The sequence below is a fragment of the Halyomorpha halys genome, unplaced genomic scaffold (genome assembly GCF_000696795.3).
Source record: "Halyomorpha halys isolate HHAL.00 unplaced genomic scaffold, Hhal_1.1 Scaffold156.1, whole genome shotgun sequence".
NCBI lineage: Eukaryota > Metazoa > Arthropoda > Insecta > Hemiptera > Pentatomidae > Halyomorpha > Halyomorpha halys.
The window spans coordinates 709565-724750 of NW_027104937.1; the positions used below are offsets into that span (position 1 = coordinate 709565).

At 28.0% G+C, this 15186-nt stretch overlaps 1 long non-coding RNA gene across 1 annotated transcript in view; it reads right to left on the reverse strand.

Annotated features, from left to right (window-relative positions):
- Nucleotides 1-15186, reverse strand: part of LOC136795489 (uncharacterized) — a 483063-nt gene that overhangs the window by 465240 nt on the left and 2637 nt on the right. Inside the window, exon 2 of the long non-coding RNA XR_010843119.1 lies at nucleotides 12388-12471. This is a non-coding gene — a long non-coding RNA (uncharacterized lncRNA). The remainder of the gene's footprint in view (nucleotides 1-12387; nucleotides 12472-15186) is intronic.

Consider the following 15186-nt stretch of genomic DNA (forward strand, 5'->3'; position numbering starts at 1 on the left):
AAATAATGTTATTGCAAAAAAAAAAAAAATGTTTCATTAAAAAACGTTAAAGAGGCTATGATATCACAGGAAGAACCCACTTCAATTTTCTGACTAAAATATGATATCAAGAACTAAATCACTCAATCCAAAAAAAAGTGGAAAACCCCAGAAAAGAGATAAACAACCTTTAACAAAGAAAATCAGCTTGTTGATAAGAGTTAATTTATGAAACAAAGAATATATGACTTCATAGTAAACAAGCTTATGCTACGAAATAATTGTAATTAGGTAAGATTGAAAAAACTGTCTAACTCATATTAAACACAACAAATATTTAAATTTGGATAAATATAATTTTTGAAGATACAGGTGGAAAAGATCGTAATATAAATTAAAGTATTCGAAATAGTTATACTTTACTGAACAATTAAAAATAAATTTAATTTGTTTCATATTACGTCCTTCAATAATTACATTAAATTAATGGGCCACAGGTCATAATAAAAATGCAATATAATTGAAAGTTTCATGGATAATAAGTCTCTATCCTCATCATTTAAAATTTAAAAGTCAGTTTTTTAGTAAATAAAACTCCAAATTCTTACAACCCATATATTTTTAAATATCCCAAATTTTAATTAAAGTGACATGCTTCTGTATAATGATATATTAACTAAAAGTATTGTTGAATTGCCGATACTTAGGACGCAGAATCACTGAAACATTTGAATATATTAACTAAATATTAATATATGTTTTATTATGATTTGTCGGAAAGAAGAAAAATTATATACATATTGCCTTGGTATTAAGCCCTACAGAATTATATTTTAAATAATCTGTGCATACGCTATGCAGAAAGCAATTTATATGCATACATTTTTTCATAAGTATTAGATACATGAAATCACAAAATTGTATAGAGGGTAATATATAGAAAATTATTTACAAAAAAAAAAAAGAAAGAAAACAAGAAGAGGTACGAGAAAGAAAAAAATAATAATAATAAATAAAATAAAACTTAAGTACAAAGAATACAATTAAGAAATAAAATAAATAAATAATAATATAAAATATGATAAAAAATAAATAAAACAACAAATGCTTTTTTAAAATACCTTAAAGATGTTTTTTAAACGCCTATCAAACTATAGTAAAGAATTGAATGTATTTACTAAATTAGAATTATCTATTTACTTATCATATAGTAAAGAACATTTTTCTATCTAAAAAAGTCTATCATATAAAACACTAATATTCTGTTTTAATTAATAATGAAAAATAGTAATTTTAATGATAAAGGTAGTTATTAACATAATACTTAAACGAAGAATTAATACCTATTTTCAATAACGAAATAAACCATAAAGTTTTAGTATTGTGGTGGTGTATTAAAACAATTACTTTTGAGCTATGAAATAAGGTTTATCACATAATCTTTAGCGAAGGTATAAAAAATTTATAAGGAAACAAGAGCATAAAAAAAAAAAATCCCACATACAGATAAAAATCGCTAACTAACGACAAATAATCCATATTTTTTTATTGGTGATAATCTAAATAAAGATTCATATTTTATCAACAAGAGATACTTATATTTATACTTAAAAAAATAAAATAGTTTATCTTGAACAGAGATCATAAGCTCTCTTAATATCGGATATGTGAAAATATTTTAAGATTGATTAACATTTTTAAAACTGTATATGCTCAACCGAAAAAAAATAAGAAGCTAACGAAAACATATATTTATTATAAAAACTATGATGGTAAATCATTTTTTTTTATAAATTAAATTTTTGTTTTTTAAATTAATAAAAGTTTTATATATATTTTTTTTTAAAATACTAATTCATGCATTATAGATATGACAAAGTCACTTAATTATGTCACCTGCATGTAAATGTAACATAAGAAAAAATTGGATATTTCGTAAAAATATTAACATTATCTCATTATCATATTGTGAGCATTATCATTGGAAATAATTTTAAGTAATTAATCTTGTTTCTGACGAAGGAATGTAAATCCATGGATTAATTTATTTTATTCAATTAATCATAACAGGAAAAGTGGACAGATAATGTTAAACGTGTCATATAAAAAAGACAAAATATATATCTCACACATAAACGTACAAAAAGATAAATGAGTTTGTTTTATAAATAATCAATTAATTACTTTCTAAATAATTAATTACAAGTTATTAGTAGGAAATTGTAGTAATTAAAATTAATCGCAACGACCATTAAGGAACGAGATGGGATATTAAAGTAGTTTCCTCGGCCATCTGTCAGGATGTCGTAGAGCTTCCTTCCACGTCCGTTTACTGACCACTGTGACGGTATCTTTTGACTTCGATCGTCCAACTCCTTTGGGACGGACAAACGAAGGGGAAGCCTGTTCCTCTTTTTTTTTTTTTTTTTTTTTTTTTTTTTTTTTTTTTTTCCCAGGCAATATTTCCTGAGGGGATGAGACATATTGAAGTGTTGTCCTGTTCGTGTTTCATCTTTTAAATGATTATCCCCGCAAACCGTAAATAAAGTTGTTGTATTCGACAAGCACTTGTAAACACCATTCATCATTATAACTTTATTATAAAAAATAATTATACTCTAATTTATTTATAAAAAAATAATTTTTGTACAACAAAGTATTATGTAATTGTCTTCTTGGTAACGAATGAATAAAAACCTAAATAATTTTTTTTAAAATAATTTTTCTCTCTTTATATTATATTCGGTGAAAAATTGGTACAGCATCATTTCAATTGATTTTATAACAAAAGTAGTTCCTTTACTGATTTATTGTTTTTTACATAATCTAATTCGGTAATTATTTTTTTTTTAACGTAATAGGCTTTATCTGCTAAAAACTACAACAACATTATTTTTTAAATTAAAAGATAAAACCGAAAATTATTAAAACAATGCTGTAAAATATGGCTTCACAATCATTGTAAATTCCCTTATTAGTTTAATTATTATTTTTCACAAAAAAAGAATATATATGAAAATAGATTTTAATAATGTGACTTGAGTGAATAGAAAAATGTTTGAAATTGGCCAATATAAAGCGCCAAAACGCTACAGAAATGGGAAATATTTATAAGTATAAAATAAAACTATAATAAAAAATATATATTATATAGTTTTATTGTGAATTTGAATTTAATAATTCGCTTGTAATGCATGTTCTTATTAGAATAATGAGGTCTTAGTAATAATGATGATATAATAGTGATAGGATGGTGTTGACTCATACGTCGACTAACATGGACACTTATCCTAACACTAAATCCTCTGATGACGTCATCAGCGGAGACATCAATTTTAATAGATGCTATTACAAAACTAAATGCGGCATGAAGGTCGTCAGAAGAAGCGTCAAAACTAGGTTAGGAAAACAGCTTTCGATTTAGATATGGGGTGAATACAAAGTGGGAAAATCCATTACACCAAACTGCAAAATACAAGAATATTACACAACATTTCCTAAGAAAATACAATCAGATAGATAGGATGTTTCAGAGTTGTGTTCTAACTGAAAATATAAATTAAATATCTCAAAACCAGAAAGAGATTCCGTATAACAAAAGATTTTTATTTTAATAAATTATTTATGTTACAATAAATATTTTAGTACGTGTTCCAACTACCGTATTAATAGAATGTATCAACATCGGAGCTCTATATCTAAAAATAAAAACTACCAACAACAAGAGAAAATCTAAAAGAACATTATTTAAAGCAGAATAAATTTGCTAAAATATGAGCCATAAAAGATCTATTTACGTCCAACAGTTCTGGATATATAACCTTTTAAAAAGTAACATTTCACAAAAATGTACAGAAATATCAGTCGTTAGTGAATCTATTTTGAGAAATCTATATCTCAATAGCCATTCGACGTACAAATATATATCAGCATACAAATTAAAGCTAGTTTAATGTACTATAAAGTAGTTTCTGACCTTTACCTTCGTAGGGATAGTAGTTTTCATGATATTTGACAAAATAAACTCACAAAATGTTAATTTCTAGTTGTTCGTATAAAATGTTGGATTTTTGAAAAAATATATCTCTAGACCCATAAGACGCACTTATGTCTGCCAACACTCAAAATAAAGGAAATTTAACTTACTATAAAGTAGTTTATGACACTTGTCTTCGTAGAGTGATGGGTGTTTTAATGATATTCTCATATGAATATAAATTTGGCAAATGAAAACTTGTCCGAACAACTATAAATCAATTTATTTTAGCAAATTTCATGAAAACTATTACTCCTACAAAGATGAACGTCATAGACTACTGTGTAGTATATTAAACTAGCTTTAATTTGAGTGTTTTTGAGACATAGATTTTTCAAAATAAATTCACTAACTACTGATCTTTCAGTACGTTCCATACAACATTTTTATCAAATGTTGCTTTTTAAAAAGCTATATCTCGAGAACTATTGAACGCAAATAGCTCTATTAGGGTTTATATTGAAGCAAATTTACTCAACTTTAAATGATGCTCTCTTAGATTTTTTATTGTTGTTGGTAGCTGTAAAGATATAGAGCTCCGAATAAAAAATTAATCATTTTTAACGTTTTTAAACAGCCGCCATTTTTTATTCCTCCTACCTATACTTGGCAGACTCATCAACTTTGACTAGTAATTATACCTAGTTTTAAATTTAGTAATAAAAAATTTGGGTGAAATAACTGCCTTTTTTTCCTATTGGGCTCTTGTACTATATGGAGACCAAATTTTTTTTTTTGTTTGGGAAACATTTAACAAAAGGTCCATGCATGCCTGGTCAATTTATTTAAGAAGGATAACAAACTTGCTAAAAAATAACACATATCCAGTGTAACATATCATTCGGCCACTGCTGCTATAGAAGGAAGATGCCGAGCCTGTCTTTATACTCAAGGTAATCACATTGAATAATATTTATTATAAATATTAATGTTTATACTTCATTAATAAAGTAGTAGGAACATATATTAATTTATTTATAATAACCTATATAATTATAAAATGAAAATCTACTGAACAAAACATTAACATATAAATAACATCACATAAATAACAAATACTCCACAGAATAGAATGAAAAAATAAGGATTTTTTTTTTTTTTTTTTTATGGCATTTAACCAAACTCGTCGATACACAAGTAGAATAAATGAAGTTTTGTAGTTATGAAAAGTAAATAAAATATCGGAAAAAACTTTAATTATGAACAGAAATGAAGATCAAAGTCAAACAAGACTTTGCCACAGAGGCCTGTATCAGTCCCATATTGAAGCCGTGTAATTGCTTACCCCACATCGATGGGTATGAATTTCACACAGAATTCACACCCCCTCACACGAAACGCACGATAGGATCAAAGCATATGCCATTTTGGATTTGTTCGATGGGAGGGGGTAACGAGAGGGTTCTATAACTGTCATAGAAAATGTTTTCTACAACAACCTAATCCAAATAACTGGAGAACAATAACTTTATTCTTTTTTCTAATAGAAATTTTTTTAATAGGAATTTAATTTTTTTTTTTATTTTAGGTTTATATTACATAACGCTATATATATTATTTTAAATAAAAATAAGACAAAACTTCAGTATTACTATACTTATTTTAAGAAAGCTTTTTTAAGTTTTTATACATTAAATAATTACTTTCAAGCTTTTTGGTTAATGATGTATTCGTATGTAAATACACAATTGAAAATCAGAGCTGAAGAATTTTTAGGAGAAATTAAAAACTGCTTGTAAGAATATTTTCAAATACCTTTTTCTATGCAGTGTTTTGCATATTTTTTTTCTAAAACCTAAAATTGAAGTAGTTTTAATTTGTTAAAAAATTGAATCCTAGCCTTAATAATAAGAATATAAATTCATTTAATAAAATAAACGTCTTCATTGCTCTTAAATTTAGAAGAAAATTTTAGGTTTTTTAATTAGCCTAGCACTTTAGGATAAATATTGAGTATTTAAGTGAGTTTAATCTGTTTCATACAATTCTTTCAATGCTTTCTATATATTAATATTATAAATTAAACTATAAAGTTAATTATTGTACGATTGTGACGATTGTTTATACATATTTTGAATTTTTACTGCAAAAAATCCGATCTCTGATTATTAAATATTGAAGGCATAAAAAATAACTAAGTAACAATGAAGCTTTAAAGAGTATATAAAGATAAAAGAAATTGACAAAAGAGTACGTATATATAATTTTTTAACTTAATAAACGGAGTAGTAGGCACAAATTATAATAAGTTGCTAAAAGAAAAATCGTCCCACACATATTACCGAATACATAATAAAGAGAAAGAGCCACTAAATTAATTACTATAAAATTAGATAGCTTTGCAACGCTGGATATCGAGGTGTTAATTATATACAGTGATAATTAAATATTTATTAAATGCAATTAGATTTATGATATGTGATTGATAAATCACATTTTACTTCTACACACAATGGGATCTAGAGAAAGTGGTACTTAAATTCAATAAACCCCAAAGAGACCTAAAGTGTCCGAGAGAGGTTATCAGATTTTTCCGAGCTTTCCCGCTCCTTTATTTACACAACGTAACAGACTTAATTTTATTTGTTTTATTATACCTGTTTTTCCTGTATCTTCAAATAGAATAATCCTTACTAACCTACAGTTGTCTGCGAAGATAATAGACTTATAGAGAGAAAAACGCTTAACATTTACACTATCTGCTGAGGTGAAAATGGACAATTTTTTTTTTATATTTATCACCTAAGACTCCCGTTTAAAAATTAAAAAATTGAATAGTTGAATTCAACAAACATTTATAGTCAATTCCACATTAAATACACATTCCACATAACTAAAAACTAGAACAATTTAACAAAGAAATTATTTTTTATTACAAATACAACAAATATCCCAACTTCACATGTTCTTTTGTTATTACTAATAAGTAATATTAATGAATACAGACTTACACAGATATTACATAATTTTAAATTTATAACTTTTGTCAGTACTAGCGGACGTGCGGGATTCTGACCAAACCACCTCCTTGCACAACCATTGGTCTAGTAACAGTACTCCCTTACAAAGTACTGAACCCCTGACCCTTCATGGGTTGTAGCTGTACAGATTAAACTTTTGTCCGTTATATAGGAGTGAAAGGGTTCCATTATAGAGGGGTTCAAATGCATTAAATTTGTACTTCGTGGGACCTTAGTCAAGTTTTCTGTTAATAGGGGTGTCCGTTAACAGAGGTTTCAATTTAAATTAATTAAAGAAATAAATTAATAAAGAAATTCGACAGTTTTATAAGATCTATCGGCACATTTTTATTTTCTTATATTCTTTATATGAAATAGTAAGAGGAAATATTGTAATTTTGAGAAATTTTGAATTCCAGTTTTATATTTTACACATTGTTTTCGACTTTCTCAAAAATGGCTCTAACGATTTTAACAGCTAAATCATTCTCATTGTTTAATAGGGCTTAAATGCCGATTTTCAAAACATCTTCCACTAAAGTAACTTCAATGTTGTTTACTTTAAATAATTAATCAATTAAGATTGTTAACAGTAATAAGAAATGCATGAATATGAACTATGAAAGAATTTGATAATTAACTGAAGGATAAAAATGGAAATGGAAATATAGACAGGAGTTAAGAAATAGGAAAAATCGGAGCGTAGCCAATTCCAATTATATGTACATTGTTATGTTATATTTTTTTAAATTGTTCTTAGCATGAAAAAAGTCTATATTCGTTATTCCAACATGAAGAAATCCTAAAATACGATTTTTGATACGCCTACTAACATAAAAATAAAAAAATAATAATAATAACACCAACTAAAATTGATCCAATTTACTGTCAACAGTTCGGCCCTTAAGCTAATATCATATTTGTATTCATATGTAAATGTGGGTGCATGTGAGGGGGTGGGGTGTTGTGTGTGTACTAAATGTGCATATAATAAAAATACAATAACTATGTTTTCTAATAATGTTAAATTATAAGGAACAAATAAAAAATATTAATATTAATTAATATAAATATTAACGCCCTTTCAAAACTAACAAACAAACAAACAAAAATATTAATAAATAAATTAAGCTCAGTAATTAAGTAATAACAGAGTCCTAACCTGTTAAAGGTAGGTTTTATTGTTAGTTGTTTATGTGTTTATTAAAAAAAAGAAAAAAATATTTTTAAATGTTTTTTTTTTATTGAAAGTGTATGTTTTGTAAGTGAATTGCCAATTTATAAACTTTAAATGAAAATGTTTTGTTATTTGTATTTGTTCTTCAAGATTATATGACATGGGTAATTAAGACTGCAAATGAAAGACATTTTAAAATGAATTGTGACCAATCAATACTTGAGATATGTTCATAAATATTTGTATTATGTCAGGAAGTAATATGGTAATAATGTGAAAACAATTTTTAGCTCATCTTCTTAATAATAATTATAATATAATAATAATTATTAATATTGATAATCTCACTGAACTGCTGCGCTGCGTTTTATAAATCATTTTTTACCTGAGCTGCATATCACTGGAACTCCATTCCCTCTAACGTCATGTACCAACCCTTCCCTCGTTTAAAACCCTTCTATTTAACTACCTTTTACTTAACCTATCTAATCCAATATTATAATAGTACAGATGTAACTAATTTTTTGTTTTGTTTTTTTATGTATTTAGTCAGTTATTTTATTTATTTTTTTATCTCTATATCTAAAATTATTTAAATAAAACTTTTATACAAGTTATAATTAAGTCTGGTCACACTGTTTTTGGCCAATATATGTTGTAAATTAAAATTACCTTGTAATACTAATTGTTCTAGTTGTCTGGATCCAATCCCAGGATAATAAACTATTTTTCATTTTATTTCAATAATAGGCTAAGGGCCAAAACATTGGAGGATTAAAATAAACTGTAGAGAGTAAATTGGATCAATTTTAGTTGGTGTTATTATTAATATAAATTACTCTTCAAAAATTTATTAATAACTATATTAAATGATTTAACTAATAAAAATTTATTTTTTTGGAAAAATTTTCGTCTTCTAGGGTAGAAAGTAAAAGTTTTGTAAAGCGTGCACTGCACCATATTTATTTTTTAATTTTCACTAAAAGAAAATGATAGTCATTACAAAATTACGCTGGAGATGCAAGTCATTCACTAAGTACGACATGACCCTCCATGACAAATTGCTGGAGCCCGCATTCCATCAATGGGATTAAATGGGACCAACTAGGAAACTATTCGGCTTTTGAAGGCATTTTCCCGATGGATATATATCATTAACAAGATCCAGGTTCGAGAAGACACACTCATCACTGGAGGCTATAAAAGTCTGGAGAATATCGCCGGAGAGTTGTGGAGAACACAATGTATGTTCCACATAGCTCTCCACCTGATCCCAACTATATCTGAGTCCCCTTTTTTCTTTGGGACGTGACTACAGCGTCTACGACCCCTCTTGTATAACTATTTATTGCTATGCCCCCTTTATAGACAACTGCACCCCGCCGGATTTTCCTAATGACGCCATAGGATTTTATATCTTCTCTTAGTTTTTTTTTCCCCCACACCGAAATAGTATTCCTCTTAGCAGTTTTAGGAATGGGGAAGGGAACAAAAAGGAATAAATCTAATAACTTAGTAACAGATAATACGACCACAATTAGTGCGGTACAATGGAAGACATAAAAAACAGTATTAAGGCCGGTTTAAGTGACGGTATAAACTGCCATGATGTAATCTGAATGATCGCAGTGAAACTACTGTCACATTTATACTTCTCGACGAGTCAACTTACGGTCAGAATATTTAACTGTATTTTGTCAAACAAAATACTTTAAAACTTACATTTTGAAGACTGGAACAAAAGGTATCTTAACAATATCAATATAGCAAGACAAATACAGAGAATCCGGCTAAATAAAAAATTTTTGGTATATTTAGGACCAAAAACAGAAACAAATCTCAAGTTGGGAAGATAAAATTAAAATTGTTACAATTAAAGATACAAAAGCAGCATAATGGCCCATTACTATGAATGATACTTCACCAAATGATAGTTGCTGTCACGACAGTGAATCTGTTGTCACAAATGAGCCTTGACAGATAACTACCATCTTATTAAATAAAATAGCGACTGGGTAAGAAAACTTTGTTATCGTATATAATCGGGTTTTGATTTCTTGTCGTTTTCCAGTTATCAACAGGTTTAAGTCAGATTTACTGTCACCGTGTGGACAGAACACATCAATACTGCTACATTACATAATTTCAGTGACAGTATTAACACTGCAGAAAACTGTCACCGTGAGAATATTGAAGTAATAAACTTTGTATAGTTTATTTCACAACGTAACTATTTCATTTGATCTACAGGCAAAAGTATTTCTGCATGAACTATTATCTTTAGTAAAACAATAAAGATGAGTATATAGGTGTAAATAATCGCATCTGCGTGCCTTCCCCCTCCTTGAAAGGCGAAAAAAACTTTTTTTTGTAAGTTTGTTTCGATTGTTGCGACACATTCTGCAAACTAGAAGAAATTCTTGCATGCACAAGCGTGTGGATTGACTGGTACAAGTTGGCCTGAATTTGGGGCTAACCTCTCTGTATAAAGACATAATGTAAACAAATTTAAATCTCTACAGCAACAACCCATGTTGCTTGTAAGGAAACACTAACAGGACCAACGAATGTGCAATGCCGTTTTCAAATTTTAGCTACTTTGTAAATATCGGTCGATTTAACTAAGTTAAGTCTCCTCTTTGGGTTTTAAGTAAATATTTCAAAAGTTATTTGGTCAGAATCATGCTCGACCGCGTGAGTTTTACCCAATTAAGTGTGCCCACCTAATGAGACTCCTGAACCCACTGGGCAGACTGGCGGTTACAGAATAACAGAAAATAATTATCAGCCACAGCCGGATTCGAACCCGGAACTTTGGCGTTAGTAGCACAGTGCCTTACCAATGAGCTACTCAGCATTTATTGTATGACAAATTGTATTTCAAAAATTTTATATTTTAAACTATAATAATAATAATAATGAAGGCCAAACGCACCCGGAGGTTCGATGCCGATACCACCTATCGCTCCCTATATACATCCTTCCAGTGATGTCCAACTTTACTAAATAAGTTTTAACGCAATCCCCCCATCTACGTTTCGGTCTACCCCTCGGTTTAATGCTTATTAACATTTTAGGGATTCACTCTTACTAAGCCCTACAACTTTAAACGCCCATCTTATGCGCCGCAATGCTATAACTTGAATTATATTTACCGGGTGTAGTCCCTTAATTCAGTGTTGTATAACCTTCTAAATTATCCCATTAATACATCCTTTTCCGGTCTCAATATCTTACGTAATACTTTATTTTCGAAAACCTTAAGGCGCTGTTCATCCTTAAATGTAAGAGGCCATGTCTCTCACTCATAAAGAACAGTGATGATAGTTTTATAAATTCTAATTTTTACTTTTTTAAATAGAAGGCGCGAGCTAAGCAGTTTCGAACCTTCAACCTCGCTTTTATTTCCTCATCAATTTCATTTTTTTCTAGTTACCGTAGAACCTAAATACTTAGACTTACCTATCTGTTCAAACGTATTTCCTCCTACATCTGTATTATCGAAATGGCTTGCGTTTTTACTGCTAACCATATATTTTGTTTTATCCATATTTATTTCGACACCTAGTTCCTTACTGGATTTTACTAACGCGGTTGTATTTAGCTCTATCGTTTCCTCACCCAATAATACCAAATCATCAGCACATCGCACCGGTATTTTACCAACCAAAGTTAAACTCTCTTCGATATTCACCACACTTTTAATGACGTATTCTAGTGCTAGATTAAATAGAATAGGTGATAAAGAATCGCCTTGTTTTAAACCCAACCGGACTTCGAATTTCTCAGAATAATGATTATAGAGTCGTAGCTATTTATACGTAATTAAATTAACAATATTAAACTTGACAAAATTTGTCAATCTAGAATATTCATGGATTCACCACTAATCATATGTCTTGATTGGAAATTTAATTTTTTTTTCTCAAATACAAAACATTTTCAAGGATTAGCATTATGCCCTATTATGTCTGGAAAAAAAAATGAAATAAAGATATCATTAACAAAAAAAGGGTAGATTTCTAACAAAAACCATGCACTGTAATTGATGCTTTCTTTAAAAAAATAATATAAATAAATAAAAAAATTACGATTCCCTGACAATAATCATTGAAGAGATAAGGGAGAACTCTTGGACCAGCAGAGGGCTGTGTAATCAATGATAAGGTCGAGAGAACCGCGCTAAAACCGAGATGACTTATGGGCCGGCTATAAACTAGTTTGTGTTGACTTACCGTGAGTGGTGACCAGGATCGAACTCAGGACCAGCAAGCACGGCCAAAATCCTCTCACAATTCCTTCCATTTGTTTTCGGATAACTAAAACACAATACAGGAAAATTGGTTAGCATTTAAAAGAAAAAAAAATGTATTCAAACAAACAGAAGACTGAATTACAATGATGTATAAATGTAGAAAAAATGACAAATTATCAATTAATATAAAATATATCTATTAAGTCGCAATATTCTTCATTTATTAATTTTAAGCATCTAACGTTTTTTTATTGTATATGTTGTGTATACTTATGTATACCACTACTATGTCAACTTAGTGTTGCAAATAATTATTATGATTTGTGATAGCAAATTCAAGCACGGATTCCTTAACTTGTAAAATTCTCAAATATGGATTTTTTTTTCTGACTTTCAAGTTTTAGATCAGGTTTTAGACCTTATATACATTTTTAAAAAATTAAAAATCAGCATTTAAATTATAATATAAGCAAATTATATTATTAACCCAGTAATATACTAAAAAAAAAATCTAGCACAATTTATCCTACTCTGAAATGTGAATCACATATGCCATTTAAAAGAAAACCTTTCACCTTATGATAATCTATCACAAAAACCTGATAAAGAAAAACAATTCAAATCAGGAAAATTGATTCGAATGTTTCAAAATGCTACGCCTCCTTTTTCTATCTTAAAAGAAAACTGTAAATTTTATTAAATACATTATGATTCTGACCGAACTCTTTGGAGAATATAATTCGTCCTTTTGTCTAACCCAAGTTAAATTACTAAAAACATGTTATTGATTTAATTTTTTTTTTTATTATTATTTAAGATTTTATTTATTTATAAAACTTAATCCGAGAACATGATGAGCTGGGTTTAATCATATTATTATTTTAACCAAATTCTGAAAATAACTCAAGATTTTTGTTATATTATGTACAATTCTTAATTAAAAGATTTGTTATGGAAGGGTTAATTTGAATTAGCAGCAATTGAATTAGAATAGGCATTGCCATAACAAAATCCATAAAATTCAACATAAATTCTAAAACACTTATATTTAATAAATAAGAAATCATACATAAAATTGACGGGGTCAACAGATTTAGTGTTACTTTCAGGTATATCTTAAATAAAAAAATAAATAAATAAGACAGTAAATATCAAACGTTAGAAACAATTATTTCAATCAAAAATTCAGCGAACGGCTAAATACGCTAGGCAACTCCCCCTTAATATCGAATCAGCACTCCCAAAACTGACAGTTTTATTTTGAAGGAGTTTAACCCTCGAATAAAATTATAAATATTATTTCCCCCTCATTGCAGGTTAAAATATTCTGTTCCCTTTGTAATAAACACTTCAAAGTTTTGAATTCGACGAGGGAGCGGCGAGAGGGAAACTTCACAACACGGAGTGCTCGACACTGAATGTTCGTAAGAATATCTCTAGATATTCTGAATACTAAGTTATAAAATTTTGTTATTTAAAATATATATATATAATTCTAGAATTCATACCTTCACAATTTATAAATAGTGATTTATTCATAAGGAAAAAAAGCGTCGTTTTACAAAGAGAACAATGTGAAATTCTAGGTCTCGGAAAAAAAGAAAAATTCCACCATTTTCAAATTTATTCAAACTAATTTGATTTTTTTTTATAATTTAAATATCCTTCAAAAAATAGCAAATTAATTTTAAGAACGTAAGTCGTCGTTTAACAAAAAAAATCAATTTTCCGTTCTAGAGAACTTTCGTCTTAACTATCGCTCTGTATGATAACTATATATATTTTATGACTTCGAAATTTCTTTCAAAAATTATTAGAAAGATGCGTTAATTTTTTTTAAATGTTATAAAGAACTCTTCGAGATTGAACTTGATTCAAGTGACGATATCTAGAAAATTATTAAAGATTATAATTAAAGCTTAAAAAATCAATGAGATTTGTTTTCCAAACACGTTAAATTTTCAACATAGTAGACAATGATGGCAAAATTGTATCACATTTATTTTTTTAATATTATCATTTTCAACTACTATATCTGTACCTTGGAACCAGACTAACTTGAGTCACCTTCGGTCAACTCTTCAGGAGAGCACAAAAACTGCTCAATCATAGTAAGGACTTATACTCCTACAATCCTTTGAAAATAATAAAAGTTATTTTTCTTTTACAAAAACAGGCTTAAATTGTTATGGATAATGTAAAATAATATTCTACATACAATAATATAATAACCTGAAAATGTATTCTTGTTCTGAGGTACAGATATTCACTCTTTAATCATTCATATAAGAAATAGTACTCAATAAATAATTTACCGATTAAAGATTTTAATAAAAAGTAGAATTTTTTAATATTTGTAATTTGTTTAAAGTCTAAAACTTAAAACAAAAATACGATGTTTTCACAAATATATTTAATTAATTTCAGGACGTTTCGGGGATACGTCTGCGTCTCCCTCCTCAGCATAATACAATTCACTGTTTGTTTAAAAACTGTACCTCAACAATTGGTTAGTTTCATTAATCGTAACAAATAGAGAAAACAACTAATAAATAAAAGATTTAGATATATCTCAAGGCAATTATACATTTTTTTTTAAGTGTAGGTCATATAATTTAAAAAATAATTTTCTAAAAAGTAGTATGTGCTGAGAGCATATTTTCAACTAAGCAGACTTTTGAGTCGTAAGTCCTAAAATGAACAATACGATTTTTTTATGTTAAAAAAAAATTCTGTTCAGAATTCTTTCGAAATATCGTCAGAATGATGCGTATATATA